The sequence below is a fragment of the Chrysemys picta genome, chromosome 8, assembly GCF_011386835.1.
Source record: "Chrysemys picta bellii isolate R12L10 chromosome 8, ASM1138683v2, whole genome shotgun sequence".
NCBI lineage: Eukaryota > Metazoa > Chordata > Testudines > Emydidae > Chrysemys > Chrysemys picta.
In genome coordinates, this window is record NC_088798.1 from 84,281,719 (window position 1) to 84,296,191 (window position 14,473).

A 14,473-nucleotide genomic window follows, 5' to 3' on the forward strand; every position below is an offset into this window, starting at 1 on the left:
GGGATTTGACCATTTGCTTCAGTGCTTTTCTGAATCTGGGTGCTTTCCTAAATAGAGCTTACATTTCTATTTACCTTTTCTCTTATATGCATTAGTCTTTCTCCTATAGTGTCTTCATTTTATGTTTTCTGCTTGAAGTAGTTAGTTGAGTAGAACTTTGTAGCAAAAATATTAGCCCTATCCTGATCAGCATCATTCCCAACTGCATTTGTTAATAGGAGACCCAATTTACATTCTCATCCTAAGAGAAAGGTCCTCTCCATAGCCAAATAAATTGCTGTTGTCATTTTTATTACAATTTTATTTTTCTATCATGAGAAATTCAGGTGTGTGCTGGGATTTTGTAATTCTTAGAACTAAACATTTCTGGCTCTTGTCTTTTTACTTTTTATTTGTGTATGCATTTCTATTATTGTGAAAATGTTCAATAAATAACAAAAATATATACATTCTTAGGAAGAGAAGAGGAAGTCTCTCATTTGAGCCACTTTTCTTGATATCCAGTGTATTAGCTTGTTTCAGAAATGCTGAATGTTTACCACTCATCACTTAACTTCCATTCTCCCCCTAATACTAAATAATCTGGACTCTTCATTTTTTATCCTCTTCATTTACTGTATGTGCCTTATGGCTAGGCATACGAAAGAAGGTACTGCTCTTAGATTTCTCACAGCTGTCTTGCTTACTAAACAATCTTCACCAAAATATGCATAACTTAGTCTACTTAAAATTAGAACTAGCCTTCTGAAAAGCACACAAGTAAATGGAAGAATACAATTGGCAGTGTGTCAATAGATACAGTTGGCATTGACGAATTGAGAAGAGAAAAAGGTTTTAATCAAAAGATGTCATATTTTTCATTCTGTATCCTTCTTGAGGTAGCAAGGACTAACAGTGAAGAGATTCACTTCCCTTACAAAATTGATTAGTTTGGAAACAATCACTTGTGTAATTAAGATAGGTCAGGCCAAGTTTCTCTATAAATAATTCATAAGGAAACTACTCTATAAAAACCTGAAGAAATGTCAGTCCAGGTGCACTCTTCTTAAACTATTTCTGTATAAATCAATTAAGGTGTTTTATTTTGACACCCAGTGTCACTATTTACCAAACTTGGATAGACAAGTCCATCCCCACTGCATGCATTTGCAAATAACTTTACTCATTAATGTTTAATTAAGACAGAGGAAAACTGTCCTTGATATTTTGCTGCAATTAGTGCTCTCTCTACCCCACTGACTTTCCATGATGAATTACTTTTCAAATGAAAAGTGAAGTGATTAAATAAAGCTGAAGATTCTCTATCCATTGCACATTGCCTATCCTACACTTTTAAGTAATTGCAAAAATGTTTGCTATGAAGTCACCCTCAGCTGAACATTTTCTGGTGTTGCTATTGTAAATTTTATAGTATTTCTATCCTCTGGTTAAAGATTCACATTTACATTTTTATTCACTCACAGAATTTCTAGATATGTGTTGACAAATATGTACTGGTGACCTAAAGTACGGAGGGGGCTGTTCAGTTTGGGAAAAAAACAGTCCAAAGTTCAGATTTTTTTCTGAAGGGGTTGGGCCAAATCCTGCCTTCATGATGCTCATACAATCTCAAAGTTTAACCCCAAATTTTTTAGTATTTGCACAAGTGCAAACAAAAAAGACATTGGTCCCTTTAGTTTGCATAATTGCTCTGGAGATATGATAATTAGAGCTGGCTCAGAAACCAAATTTTTGTTGCATGGAGACATATTGGGGTTCTGGAAATATTTTTCTTCCTGAACTGGGATGAAAAGACAAAAACAAAAGAATTTTCATACATTGGAATTCCAGTAATATTTTGTATCAGAAACACTGAAACTTGAAACAAAATAAGTTCCCTGGGATCCCTGGCTGCCCATTCGGGGGGTGTTCCTTCAGCTGGGAAACCCTAGAAACCTTGGAAGCCTCTGACTGAAATTGACATGATTCTTGTCAGTTTCACTACTGCCCACCACTGTATAGCAGGGGTTAAAACTAACCAGACTTTTGTTGTAAAATTAACAATAGTCTGATCACTTTCAGCACTGCTGTTCAGTGGTGGGTAGAAGAACTGGATGGGAACTGGTTTTCCATGCTGTGAACATTTTCAAGATTTCAAAATCTTGGGAGAAAGATATTGAAGATCTGGTTAATATGAATAGCCATAGGCATAGATGGTGCTTTTCACCAGTGGAGCAAGTCATCTGACTGCTTCTTAAATTACTGTGGGTGCACAGATAATGCACCTCTCCACAATAGACAAGAGCAGCTACTCTTCTGATCATTTCTCAGTAAAACATAAGCGCAACATTAAGGCAAAAGATGGAGGAAGAAAATCCAGTGCTCTGAAAAGTCCATGTAATTTACTGGAGCACTTAGGACTGAACTTTCACATACCATAACTACTGTGTATTTATGCTGGAAGCTTAAAATCGTTACTCTGCAAGACACCAAAAATCATGGACTGAGGAGACTGGATTTATGGCTTATTACAACAATCTGTCACCCACTAACCCCCTCTTTTTGCCCTATGACTGCAGAGATGTTAATGGGCCACTCTATCTTGAATGGTCTCTTAAAATATGTGCTAACTAATTACTCTAAACAATGTGCTCCACAATGTATTTTGCTTTGAGGCTCGGAGTTCCTTTCCCAGACCTGAAGAAGAGCTCTGTGTGGCTCCAAAGCTTGTCTCTCTCACCAAGGCTATGTCTACACTACGCAGCTTTTAGTGACACAGCTGTGCCGCTACAGCCGTTCTGCTAAAAGGTGCACAGTGCAGCTGCTGTTTGTCGGCAGGAGAGAGCTTTCCTGCTGACAAAAAAATTCAACCTCCAACGAGCGGCAGCAGCTTTGTCGGCAGGAGAGCATGCCTGCCGACAAAGCCCTGTTCACACCGGCTCTTTTCATCAGTAAAACTTTTGCCGTTCAGGGGTGTGTGTGTGTGTTTTTAACACCCTGGAATGACAAAAGTTTTGCTGCCAAAGTTCTAGTGTAGACAAAGCCCAACAGGAGTTGGTCCAATAAAAGATATTACCTCACCCACCTTGCCTCTAATATCCTGGGACCAACCTGGCTACAACTACACTGCACACAACTCTTTTTAACAGTCTGTTTTATTTTTTGCACCCATCCCAGCACAAATACAGATTGTCAGGGGATACTTCTATTAACAATGTCATCTTTTTTTTTTCAGTAGGCAAGTAGAAATGTCAAGAGAGTGAAGCAACTTCTGTAGTCTACATTCCCAAGGGTTTTCTGTAATGTGGCTTAAAACCCTGGGGAGCTTGTAAACCAGTTCCTAACTCCAAGGGACTGAGTTAGATATAACCTCATAGGGACAACAAAATGCAATCTTGAAGATCAGGGCACTCTGTCCTGCTATGGCCCACAGCTTCAGGAACTCTTTTTGAAGAAATCTTTAATCCCTAAGGTGACATATTTCAGCTGTCTACAATAGCAGGGCGTTTGGGGAAGACTCCAAGAAGTACAACAGTTATAGGAAATCTGTGAAATAGCTTTGCGAATCATTGGTTCTACAGCCTCAGGAGGGCTCCCATTATGTCATTCTGTAGTTTTAGTGAAGCAATCTCCGTAAGTGGGACTTTTGGAACCTATTGTGCCTTTGCCTTATGCAAGGACTATGTAAACTATTCTATGGTACATCTTAAGTCTACATATATGGGATTGAATCTCTGCACTGCCTGATGAATCCATCAAATCCCCCTGGAACTTCACTCTCCTTTGCAAAGGGATTTTGTGACACTCTGGTGCAGATGCTGGTGATGCCAGGAGGCACTCTGCAAACACACTGGCACTTTGTAAAATAGTCAACATTTTTATTACACTCTTCAAATTCTTCAGCTTCAATGTATGCTGTAAATTTGGTACTGCAAGCAGATACCTTGCCTGAAATCTCCATTAGTTATTTCAAACCATGGATTAGCCTCTCCATGTAATCTCGATAACTAGCACGGAAACTGCAGCTGCTGTGACTCACCTTCTTCTCCTCACTACTCCATTTCTCTTTCAACTATTCAAAGCTGCTCTGTTCACTCCCCTCTGCCTACCCCACTTTCCCATATACACTTTATCTTTAAGTACATTATCTTAGTCACTCTGCACTTCCTCTGTGCCCTAAAATGCATCTCCTCTCTGGGCAATATGATCACCAATGTCCTATATTCTAATATACATGTTGGCTGGTTTCCTTCTGACACAGTAGTTTGGACCCTACTCCCACCCCCAAAGATCCCGAGGAATCTGCTGAAGGCTATGGCATTCTGTGCTAATACCCTGTGCCTCTATGTTCTATTGCCATGTCTTTCAGAACTGCTGGAGCTCTCAAACTCCACCTCAGTGGAGTGAGCTTTTATTTCCATTATGTCACCCCCAAAGGACTGGTGAGGAACCAATCCCATGAAGAATAGCTAGCTATCCCTCCAATCCTCACTATCCCCAGAGCCCATTTCCATGGAGGGGCTTCAGTGCAGAAAGATGGGCGCATCGCATAAAGCAGAGTCCCATGCTCCCTGAGCTGTGATCTACCTTGTTCTCTCCTCCACTCATAGATGCAGAGGGGGGCATTTGAGTCTTGGGTTCAGAAAAGAAGGAATTGGCTACAGAGTTTCTGAACTTAATAAGGATTTAAAAGCTAGCAATGTGTGATCTACCTACTGTAGCTACCATGAATGCACCACATCCATGTCTCCTTTTTCAGGTCAGACACCATCACAAAAAACAATGTATTATTTCAATTTTTGCTGTTGGCTCTCCAGGCCTCTGTCTCCTACTGAATGTTTTTTGAAGACAGAAATGCTCAAAACAAGCTTCTCAAACTTTCCTCTCTCTCAATTATGTTTATATATATTTATTTTTTATATATATATATTTATATATATATTTATTTATATATATATTTATATATATATAAAAACCAACACACATACACACGTACACATACATGCCAGCTTTTGAAGTTCTGCAGCTCCCACTGACTTCACTAGGACTAGAGGATGCCCATTAACTCTGGAAAAATCTGGCAAATATGTACTACTCACAGTTATTGTGGCAGGATAAAAAATCCCAAATCCACTCTACCTCCCCACGTTAGGCCAAAGGACTTCCCTAAAATATTGGTACTCTTAGTAATCTATACCTCAAAAGAACTCCCTTTTCTTTTCTGGCTCAAAACTTTCATGAACAAATTTTCCCATTCTGCTGGGAAGAGAGACCCAATTCACAAACAATGTGTGTTCTTGTTAATTATTGTTAATCACTCCAACTCGCTCCAGCACCTTACGGCATCTGGTGACATGCTCCTCAGCCTGTCTGGTGAGCATCACTTCCTGCCCTAAAAATCCATATAATCATTCAGAGGAGAAAAACAGAATGGCTTATTGCTGTCAACTTACATGTGATGGCTTCAGCCCTGACACTACTAGAAATGACTGAGGTATAATAAAGTTGGGGAGAAGGGAGGAGGAAATTCTGGCAGACCCTTAACTGTAGCAGCACTACTGGGTGCCACTTATAATAACAATTCAAAGATCTTGAGCTATCAAACAGGTTTACTGATGGAGAACTCTTATCAAAGTTCCTGCTGTTAGTTCTGACAGATTCGCCACACATGGTTGCACATGGTTACACTTGCATTCACTCGGGTATACAAGAAATGTCTATCGTTGAGCCACTGAGTTTGCTATAGTAATGGTTTAATTGCCAGGATACTGAAGAGTGACTAAAATCTGATTGTAAAGCTTTTCACATGGTATGGATCCTCCTTTGTTACTTGCTAAACATGCTACCGTTCTACTGTGTGTTCAGACCCTCCTTTGCCTAGCCCTGTGTAAGTGCATAATATGGAGTGAGGGGGTGGGTTGCAGAGTCCTTATAACCATGCATATGAGCCAAGAATAAAACTGGTTTTCCAATCCCGAGGTTTGATTCTTCACTGCACTGAAGTATGTATAGACAGGATAATGGGTGAACACCACCAACCAGCACTTCTGAGGAGAGCTTCCTCTTACATCATGTAGATGCTATTGCAGTTATGCTGGCTGGCTTTTTGAGCCAAAAGGGGCACTGCCAAGCCAAATAAAGGGCCTGATTAACCATTGCCCTGTGCTAGTGCAAGATGCTACCATCCTGATTTGGTAGTGTGTTTTGCTCAGCTCAGACAGGTGTGAATGATAACAAAAGGAGCAAGGCAGTGGAATGGACACAAAATATATTGAAAATATAGCACAGTGTTCATCGATCCACTTCAAATTACACACAATGTTAAGTACGTGATTGGGCAGGCGGGGGAGGATTTGAGGACCTTTTCCCAGGAAATTATTTTTAGACACAGGGATAAATAATCTCTAGTAGGGGCAATTTAGCAGTACGGAAGTGTGGGGAGACACAGGGTCAGAAATTCCCTCAACTTCAGTTTTGTGGAACTTTAAAATAGGACTCCACTACTGGTAAGCCACATTTTATGTTATTCTTTTGTTTGCAGCTATGCATGGGAACCATGTGCTTTCCAGTTACTGAAAAATATCTGTCTTTGGAATGAGACTGAAAGATTTCATAGCATATATTGTGTTTCATATTTCACCCACCCCAGCTCCATGTTTAGGGCTAAGCTTAGTAAGCAGTAGATTTCAAGTAGTGTCCAGGAGCCAACTGCGTTATATAGGGAGACACTTATCAAAATTTTATAAAAGATAAAGTTTATCAGCCCATGAGCTGGTAAAGGACTAAATTAGTTATTACAGAGGCACTGAAAATAGAAAATAAAAACAGAAACAATGGTTACAAACCTCCTTGGGAACCATATCTGAACAAATATGATTCCTCCTTACAGATCCACTTCTGAAGGTACTAAAATGATAATAGAATTGCTAAACATATTTCTAACATACAGTGTTTACCTCTTCTTTTGAGGCCCGGTGGTGCTGCACAACTGATGGGTTTTTTTTTATTAAACTCAGTTAAATAAGGGTCATATCATGCTATTAATTTGTTCATTGACTGTAACCAGGAGTACCACATGTGGAATGATAGTAGGATTGCAATAAGCAAGTTTCTGTTTCTAATTTCTAATTAAGTAACTGTATAGCTGACGATTTTGAAGTATCTATGCACACAATGCAACTGCCCATTATGATTGACGGCAAGATGAACCTTGAATGTTGAGCAAACTCCTACTACTGTGATAATAAATCTCCTGACAACACAAGTGAATCCCTTCTGTGCTCTGCATTTATAGGGAAGGGTTTAAAACATATTTTGATTGTGTGAGCAACAGAAGAAAGAGAGATGGAACACAAAATGCAGAACAACCTAGCCTCCAAACATACTACAGAATGGGACATATGATGCATAGAAGGGCTATTTTTTGAAATAGTTACTATAAGCATAAGGAAAGAGGACTCATCTTTCAAAGGTCAAGTCTATGTGAAGTGATAAGTTAACTGTATTGATAGAGCCAGTCCTTGCCCTTAAATAGCTTACAATTAAAAAAAGACAAGACAATGGCTGAAAGGGGAAAAAAGGATTCTTGGTCCCATGACAAAGTATTGGATGTCAAATTAATAACAGATCATGAGTGGAGAATTGATATTGAGAAGAGTGTGGTCTGTGAATAGCAGTCTCCGAGATGGGTTGTCAAGTCTTTGAAATGAGGATATTAAATGTCTTTGTGTCACTAGCAGGAGAATGGGCATGTGCATAGCTACCCTAAATCACAAGGAGGCCTGTTTGGGTGTACAAGCAAACCCAGGTGCTGAGGGCTTGATAAGATATCTCTGGACAGTGCCCACTGCTCCTCGAAGGTTTCAAGGGAGCCAGCAGACACCACCCAAAGGATCTCTGCCCAGATGTGTGACTGGAGGGATGATCAGAAAAAGGCCCCACAGTCGCAGAGAACCCTCTCAGCCAACATCCTCTCTCTGGTGTTATAGATAGCCACTTGGGCCATTGCTAAGAGGACGTTAACAGCCTTATCTAGTTGTGGTATTTAGATGCTGCATGTGATTATTAGAACTGGGAGCATTGGCTGTTGGGAGTCTGAAAGGACAGGAAACAGGAAGGAAGGGGGAGGAGTTGAGGAGGCTGGGAGGGTTACAGAGTGTGCAGCTACGGCTTGTAAAAGAGATTTCCACTGTAAATAAAGTTCTGTTGAAATTTGTTAATACTTTGCCTGGTGGATACAACATTTTGGCGATGAGGATGGATCTTCTGCCTCTGAACCCACCTGCATCCTTTCTGCAAAGCCCAGGTGAGCCTCCAATTGCTTTTACTGTCTGGATCCATATCTTTGAGACTTATCTGCTTGCAATCAGTGCTACAGAGATTTCTGAAGTAAGAAAGCGTGCTCTGCTAATCCACTGCCTTGGAGCAGAAGGGCAGCGTATATTCTACACTTTTCCCCTTGCAGATGATAAATATGAGACTGCACTCACTGTATTAAAGAACTTTTTTGTGCCAAAAGTGAATGTAGTAGCTAATTGCTACAGATTTCGCCAGCGTGAGCAGAAACCACGGGAGACTATAATGCAGTATATTGCCTCCCTGAGGAGTCTGATTGCAACTTGTGACTTTGGGAATATGGCAGATGAGATGATTAGAGACCAGCTCATTGAGAAAACAACCATGCTTTGTGTAAGAGAACGCTTACTTCTAGAACCACAACTTACACTAGAAAAAGCAATAACCATTGCTACTCAGATTGAGTCAGCTACAGCTGAAGCCAAAATAATGACCAAGTGTACAGGAGGCCCAGTCCAGGCTGTGACTCCTTTGCAGAAAAGTTCACTATCACTACAGACAAACAATTGCACAAGGAAAACTAATGAAAAGCCACTGAATCAGCAAATGCAAAATACAGCAAAAGCATGCTTTCGCTGTGGATCCCCACAACATCTTGCAAGCTACTCAGGATGTCCAGCAAAAGTAGCTCAGTGCAATCATTGCAAAAAGATTGGGCATTTTGCTAAAGTATGTTGCAGTAGCCAGTTCAATCAACTGGTGCATGCAGTTACAATACCAGATGTTACTGTGCTGAGTGTAGACAAAATCACTACTACACATATTCCAGAACAGATAAAGTGCACTGTAAATGTTTCTGCCATACCCTCAGGCAAATCACACGCTATTCAGGTAATGTAGGACACTGGCTCAGCAGTATCTATACTACCTGATTCCATCTATTTGCGTTACTTTAAAGATGTGCCTCTTACTGAACCCAAACTTCACTTGGTATGCTATTTGAAAAACCATATACCAGTACATGGCTGCCTGCCAGCAATAGTTACGTTTGGTGTAACTGCAGAATTCTACATTGTTCACAAAGGCACTCCTATCCTTGGCAGAGATTTATTAGCTGCTTTAAATCTCAGGGTAGTTAACGGATGAATTGATCTTCCTCAGCAAAGCATTCTTGCGATACACACACCAGTTTCAGCTGGGACCCAACTCCAAGTTGAGGAGAAACTCGGCTGTGCTTATGGGTTTCTGCATAAAGTTAAAATGCGGAATAATGTGTTGCCTGTATGACAGAAATTACGGCGCTTACCATTTTCAGTCAGGGAAGCTGTTTCAGAGGAACTTAGAAAACTTGTTCAAAAGGACATTATTGAAGAGATTAACTCCTCGGAATGGGTTTCACCTATAGTAGTGACGCAGAAGAAGGGTGAAGACATTTGCCTTTGTGTGGACTTAAGAGAGCCAAATAAAGCTATTGTGATTGACAGCCATCCTCTTCCTCACATAGAGGAAGTATTTGCAGAACTCCATGGAGCAAAAGATGTTTTCTACTCTTGATTTGCAGAGCGCATACCACCAGGTTATGTTGCATGAAGATAGCAGAGACCTCACAGCATTTATTACACATGAGGGACTATTTCGTTTTAAATGTGTTCCATACGGTCTTGCATTAGCCCCAGGTGCCTTTCAAAAAATGATGTAATTGATTCTGAAGAATCAACATGGAGTTCAGTGCTATTTGGATGATATTATTGTGTTTGGAAATACTACTGAGGAGCATGATAATAACCTGCAGTCTGTACTAAACTGCATCAGCAAAGCAGGCCTCAAGCTCAATATGTCCAAATGCAAATTTAGACAAACTGAACTCTCCTTTCTGGGGCATACAATTTCACAGGCTGGACTAAAATCCGATCCAGATCATATACTGGCAATTTCAAATGCTCCTCCTCCAACAGATTTGCAAACCTTACGTTCCTTCTTGGGTCATACCTCCTGGTATGCAAAATTCATTCCCAATTATGCTTCTGTCATTGAACCATTATGAGAATTACTATGGAGAAGTTTAACCTTAGTGTGGACAACGGATACACAAGTTAGTTTCGAAAGAGTGAAAGACTTGATTGTACATAGTCCAGTATTTGTCTTATTCAGTCCCGCATTGCCCACAATTGTAACTACTGATGCTTCTGATTATGGACTTGGGGCTGTCCTCACACAACTTCATGAGGACAACACAGAGAGGACTGTTGCATTTGCTTCAAGGACACTAAGTAATGCTGAGAGGAAATATTCTACAGTTGAAAAAGAAGCACTTGCTTGTGTCTGGGCTACTGAAAAATGGAGAACTTACCTGTGGGGCCGCACATTCAAGTTGCGCACAGACCACAGCCCTTTGACGACATTGCTCACCACGAAAGGACTGGGAAGAGCAGGATATCTTATTGCTAGATGGTCTGCAAGACTACTCTCTTTCAATTATGAACTGGAATATAAGCCTGGAAACAAAAATGTGGTAGCTGATTGCCTTTCTCGCCTGCCTTTGCCTTCACCAGATGGTCCACCGGAGGATGAGGATGTAGTAGTTGCACTTATTACAAGCACTCTTACTGCAGTTACAAGAGAACAATTTCAAGCTGCTTGTTCAGCGTGTCCAATTCAACAAAAACGACGGGAATTTCTGACAAAGAGATGGCCCAGTAACCCTAAAAACCTTGTCCCAGTTTTGCTGCCTTATTTTAGAGTTCGGGATGAACTTTCTTTGCTCGATGGCTGTGTGCTACGAGGTACACACCGGCTACTTGTGCCAGAAGAATTACAGTCAAAACTCATACACCTGGCACACGATACTCATCAAGGAACTGTCAGAACCAAACAACGACTATGGGATCTGTATTGGTGGCCAGGGATGGACTCTCAAACTGAAGCACTCATAAAATCTTGTGTCACTTGCCAAATGCATGATAAGACAGCAGTGACATGTACCCCTCCATTATAGCCTGTTCCTCTTCCTGAATCTGCATGGGAAAAAGTGGCGATTGACATTGTAGGACCCTTTGATACTGCTCCACTTGACTGTCGTTATGCCATCACTTTAATAGACTATTTCATCAAATGGCCTGAGGTAGCGTTTACATCGCAAATTTCTTCTGCTACAGTAATTAAGTTCCTCTCTTCAGTTTTTAGCCGGGAAGGTAACCCCAAAGAACTGGTTTCAGATAATGGTAGTCAATTTACTTCCCTGGAGTTTGAAACTTTTCTAGCAGAGAGGAATATTTTACACAGGAGGTCATCCCTATATTACCCTTAAGCCAATGGGGAAATCGAACGGTTTAACGGAAGTTTGAAAGAGAGTTTGCAAACAGCTAAACTGGAAGGGTGATTGTGGATACCCTTCACTACTGATTTCTTGCAAGCATACCGGGCTACATGACATGCCACAACGCAAAGATCACCCGCAGAGTTACTTCATGGGAAACAGATGACTACTAAACTGAACATTGCTGGATTGTTAAAGGCACGACCTGATGCCCCAAACAGGGATGATGTGAGAAAGACAGTTGAACAGAACCAAGCAAAGTCTAAGGCTTTCACAGACAAACGGTGGGGTGCTAAGGAACCAAAGTTTGAGTGTGGTTCCTTTGTTAGAATACAAAAACCTGGAATCTTACGCAAATGGGACCATACATTCACAGCTCCTCTTAAAATCATAGAGAAGAAGGGACCTTACACTTATCGACTTTCTGATGGGCGGGTATGGAATGCTTCTTATCTTGCACCTGCCTATGCACCAAGAGGAGATTATGCCAACACCCAGTCTGCATTGGATGACTTCACCGTAGAACCAACACAACAAGACATTGCACTGGAACTGGGGCTTGAGAGACGGCCTGTCAAACTCAGATGACCACCTGCCTGGACTAAAGACTATGTTATGTAGTATCTACAGTGTTTTCAGTGTAATAGTCCTGCCAACAGTATAGTATCTTGTTTCATATTTGTTCCTGTGGTTAGAACACCAATGTTTATTTTAATTTGGAAAGTTTCTTAAGAGAGGAGGGAATGTGGTGTTTAGATGCTGCATGTGATTATTAGAACTGGGAGCACTGGCTGTTGGGAGTCTGAAAGGACAGGAAACAGGAAGGAAGGGGGAGGAGTTGAGGAGGCTGGGTGAGAGTTACAGAGTGTGCAGCTACAGCTTGTAAAAGAGACTTCCACTGTAAATAAAGTTCTGTTGAAGTTTGTTAATACTTTGCCTGGTGGATACAACACTAGTCTTGCTTATAAAAGGTGTACATCTAAATATGTTAAGCAAACCATTTCTTTTCTTTTTTTTTTGTGAATCCACTTTTTCTGTTTTTAATCTTGTTTTAAGGAATTCTACTATTGAGGTTTCAAATCAGTTTGGCCCTAAGGAGTAAAGAACCCTGTAACATCAAAGAAGACATACTAAATGGCAAAGAGTTAACAAGGCCTAAGGCACCCACCCACTCTCTGTCAAAAGGCCTTGAGTAGAGTTGTCCTCTCCCCAGGATGAGTGTTGCCATCAGGTCTGGTGGGCAAACACTTGGAGGGACACTCAAAAGACTGGTCGGGGGACGAGACATGAGTCAAAGGATGGTTGAATCACAATTCCCATTTTTTAGATTGGGAACTAAGGCAGAGAGAGCAAGTCACTTGTCCATGTTCACACACAGCCTGTGGTAGAGGTGGGAACTAAATCCAAATCTCCTGAGTTCCACTATCCTTTTCCTCTGGGTTTTGTTATTATCCCATCTGGAGTGGGAGAGCATTCCTTGTGAAACTACATCTCCTCTTTTGGATGGCTTTTCTTTCTAGTTCTTTGGTTATTTTTAGTTTAGAGTTCTCCTCCTCCCCCTCCTTCCCCTGATACTAAGGGGAAAACACTTTAAAAAGTAAAGTTTATTCACAAAGACCCTGATGTATGTGGTATTTTGACAAGCTGAGTTTTTAAGTATTGTGCATAAAGCATTTTTGTTTTGGTGATGGTTATTCCTGTGTTTTCTATTTAATAGATTACCCTCCATCTGATTTGTCTTTCATAGTGTGCTGTATTTGTGGCTTTTTGAATGTCTTTCATTGTCAGTATCATTTTGATCCACAGGTGGCCACCGTCTAACAATGAAGAATTCTGTCTCAGGATGTAGTTATGTTTCTAGCTGACTGTGAAGACACAAGGGTTTTCTCAGCTGATCTGGTCCACGAGGGAGCTGGTAGTGGGGAAACTCATCGTTAGCAGTTGTACTGACTTTTTAAAAAAACCTGAGATGGCTTGAACCACTTGAGAAACATTTAAGTGAACATGAGCGGAATCCGCTAGCATTTTAATATCCATAATAGGAAAGCTTTTCAGAGTACTTTTCAAATCCATTACCCACACAGCTCTCACTCGACAAAAAAAAAAAAAAAAGGACCATTCAAAGAGAGACATATTTGCTAACCTATAAAAGATTTGCTCATTTCAAGGTAGCCTTACACTTTTTAGTAGGAGGCTATCCAACATTCAATCTACATTTTTCCTGGTGTGAGGTAGATTGTATTACCAGTGAACAGTAGTGTGTACCAAGTATCTCAGGACTAGCCTTTTAATATTGGCAATTGCAATGATTTTCTTGCTGAATATGTAAGCAGAGTTTTATGAAAATCATTTTCAGTGGTAGTATCCTGATTTCTTCCCTTGCAAACTGAAATCCTTGAACAAGGGGCTCCAAGAAATCTAGGAAAACAATTTATGTGGTGCCCTATTGGCATACCTCTGCCTGAGAGTACACGGCATTAGCCCATTGTCCTTATCTCTTCCCCAAAGAGCTTGTGACTCAGTACTCTTCTTTAACTATATGTTCTCACTCCACAGTTCCAGAAGCGGCTTAAGACTAATGTCCCCTGATAGCTATAAAAACAAAAGTAGTTCTAGTCAGCACCCCTAAAAAGTTTCCTTTTACTCTTAGGTAACTTCTAAACAGTACCAGTGGTAGTGGCTGTTATAAGGAACATCTGCTTGTAACAGTAATACTTTACCTATTTCTAAACAGCTTAAAAGGAAACATTTTAAGCGTTCCCAATACATTTTAATTGAAATTGTTAAATTAACTAGTTCCCTGCAACCACACACACACCTTACTATCTCTGATTGTATTGGCTCATAGAGTCTATAACTTAAAGGCAAATAATATTTACATGC